The sequence below is a fragment of the Dipodomys spectabilis genome, unplaced genomic scaffold (genome assembly GCF_019054845.1).
Source record: "Dipodomys spectabilis isolate Male_0828 unplaced genomic scaffold, ASM1905484v1 ptg000102l, whole genome shotgun sequence".
NCBI lineage: Eukaryota > Metazoa > Chordata > Mammalia > Rodentia > Heteromyidae > Dipodomys > Dipodomys spectabilis.
The window spans coordinates 5252874-5256043 of NW_024870779.1; the positions used below are offsets into that span (position 1 = coordinate 5252874).

The 3170-nt window shown below is 45.0% G+C and overlaps 1 pseudogene; it reads left to right on the top strand.

The window, feature by feature from the left end:
• Positions 1 to 782: 782 nt before the first annotated feature.
• On the top strand, positions 783 to 2494 carry LOC122113969 (annotated as a pseudogene).
• The last annotated feature ends 676 nt before the right edge of the window (positions 2495 to 3170 follow it).

The window sequence follows — 3170 nt, forward strand, 5'->3', positions numbered from 1 at the left end:
TTCCAGGCCCTCTCTCTCCTCTCTCTCTCCCATCTTGCTCCCTTCACCTCCCCCCTCTCCTCTTCCCTCTCTCCTCTCTCTTTTCACTCCCCTCTCCTCTCTCTCTTCTCTCTCTCTCTCTCCTCTCTCCCGCTTCTTTCTCTCCCTTCTCGCTCTCCTCTCTCTCTTCTCCCTCTCTTTTTCTCTCTCCAGATAGCATTTGTGCTTTTGCAAGCCACAATTATTCCTTATGAGTCATCTCTGCAGGGCATGTCTTCATGAAGTCTTTCCTACTTCCTCTAGCTCTGGCAAACTGAGTTATCTGAGAATATAAGAGCTCTTGTTCCTTGCCATAAAATAAGTTTATAGAGGGCTGGGAAGGTGGCTCAGTGGTAGAGTGCTTGCCTTGCATGCATGAGGCCCTGGGTTCGATTCCTCAGCACCACATAAGCAAAAAGAAAAAAGCCGGAAGTGGCACTGTGGCTCAAGTGGTAGAGCACTAGCCTTGAGCTGAAGAGCTGAGGGACAGCACCCAAGCCCAGAGTTCAGGCCCCAGGACTGGAACCAAAAAAATAAGTTTATAGAAATATAATGAACTCTAGTATTATCTTCCCTTGGACTTAGGTATGCTAAATGTTCTGTAAGAGTTATGGGAGAGGAGGAGCACTGGGCTTATGGGAACAGCTGCACAAAGCCCAGGATCCCACAGGTATCAAGGAGGGTCTGCATGAACCCAGTTGGTTCTGCCCCAACCCCGCCACTCCCTAGGTATGGTCCCAAGTGGGCCTCCCTGGGCCAGCCCGATGTATATGAGGCTGAGCAGAGTCCAAGGGTGGTTTGACCCAAACATTACTGAAAATCTCCCGCTGACCACCAGAGTTGATGGCAGCTTTTTGGCAAGGCCCAGAAAAAGTAACCCTGGAGACTTTATGCTTTCTGTTATGAGAACTGGAGTCCACAGCAAGATTCAGAACACAGGAGACGACTACAATGTATATGGAGGGGTATATTTCTCATTCTAGCTGAGCTGGTCTAATGATACCTGGAGCATCATGGCAGCTGAAAGAGAAGAATGGAGATGTGATGGAGCTCAAGTTCCTCTGAACTGTGCAGATCCTACTTCCTACTCACCTCCCTGAAAAGAAGCAGACAAACTGCTAAGAAAAATGTAAGCTTGTATGGGAGAGCCTGAGCCATGCTGGGGATTTTGTTCTCTCGTTGTGTACCTGTGACAACAAGGACTAGAGCATTGATGGCAACTCTAAAGTGACCCATGTGGGGATAGCTGCCAGGAGCTGAATATGATGTTCATACAGGAGAATGGTTCCATTCTTTTACAGATCTGGTGAAACAGTAAAGAACCCTATGGTGGAGACTCTGGGCACAGTACTACATCTCAAGCATCCTCTCAACACAACTTGGATTAATGCTGTTGAAATTGAAAGCCAGTTTTTGCCAAGATCACAGATAAAGCAAGGATTTGGGGAAGAATTTGAGGCACTACAGCAATAGGAATGCAAACTTGTCTAGGGCCAAAAAGAGGGTGAAAGGCAAGAACATGAGAACAAAAATAGATATATAAAGATCTTGCCCTTTAATGACACCAGGGTCATCCTACACAAAGGGACACCAGTAGGTGGGTTTCTGATGACATTAATGCAAGCATCCTCATGCCTGAATTTGACCAAGTGAGACAGTTCAAAGCCCCAAAAGAGTTACAGTGCCATCAAGGCTGCCTGCAAAACAGACTGAAGCAATTCCAGTGGATGGTGTTCCAGGAGAAATTCCTGGTGCCTGTTGTGACAAGTAAGGAAGTGGAGAGAGAGAAGAGCAAATGTGTGAAAGACTGAATTGACCGGTGTGCTCTCAGAGTACAGGTCGTGTGTGTTTAGAGCCTCAAAAGAAAGTGTGGCTCATTATTACATTCTTAGGGAGTTCAAGTTCTCAGAGTTGGACAATGTTATACAAGGAGAATGATCTGGCAGTAACATTTGCAGACCTGAGTGGCATGCCCATTGACTTTGGAGGCATGTTAGACTTGCTGGAAGAGGTCCACATGGCATGCAGGTCCTGTTGTGGTTCACTGCAGTGCTTGGATTGGCCAGATGACGATGTTCATTGTGATCAACATCCTTATTGATGACATCAGAGGGAATGGTATGGACTGTGACTCTGACATTCCCCAAACCATTCAGATGATGTGGTCCCAGAGATCAAGGGTAGTTCACACAGAAGCCCAGTACCAGTTCACTGACATGGCTGTCCAAGATTATAACGCAACACTAGAACACAGGATTGAAGAAGAGCAGAAAAACAAGTAGAAAACCATGACTACACCAATATTAACTGTTCCTCAGTGGACCAGATAGGTGGAGATCAGACGTCCCTTGTACCATGTACCTTTAATGCCAATATGAGCGAGAACAATGCTTGAGTATACAAGAATATGGGCCTGATGCAGCAGCAGCATCAAAGCTTCGGAAAGAGCACTGCATCACTGGGAGCACAGAAGTAGATGTAGACTTTTACCCCTTGCCCAACAAGGTAAGAACAGAGGTAGGAAAGCTCACAGAAGGAATGGTTGACTACTTTTGGATTTCACAATTTGAAACCATTTAAAGATCACTGTGTTTTAACTCAGAAGTTCATTTCCTCATATTCAAAGAAATCATCTCTACAATATATTGTCCCATATTCTAGAATTTTGCTTTGAATTGGGGAAGTAGTTAATGCGTGTTCATATTTTACGGATTGTGGGATTGAGATTTGAGTGTTTTGACTTTTTGTTTGTTTCTATGAGGATCATGGGACACTTGTAAGAAGAAATGGCCTGGGAAATTAAGTAGCAGCGTCCTTGGGAAGTGAGAACAATTTTGTTTACTATTGCTGCCATCTTACATCTGTTGAACAGAACACCACAAACACTGTCTGGGTCAATTATAATATGGTTCCAGGATGTGGAAAGCTCAAGACTCAGAAGCCTCATCCTGTTGCATTGTAACAGAGTCAAAAGCACCATGTGGTCATAGAGAGCAGGAGAGGCCTGAAACATACCCTGTGCGTGGCATTACTTGAACACTAATCACTCCTAAAGTTTGGAACCTTGGCAGGAGTTGCATTAGAGAGTGAGTTTCTAAGAGATTCATATTGGCACACATTCAGCCAAAGCATTTATCCATCAATACTGCGTA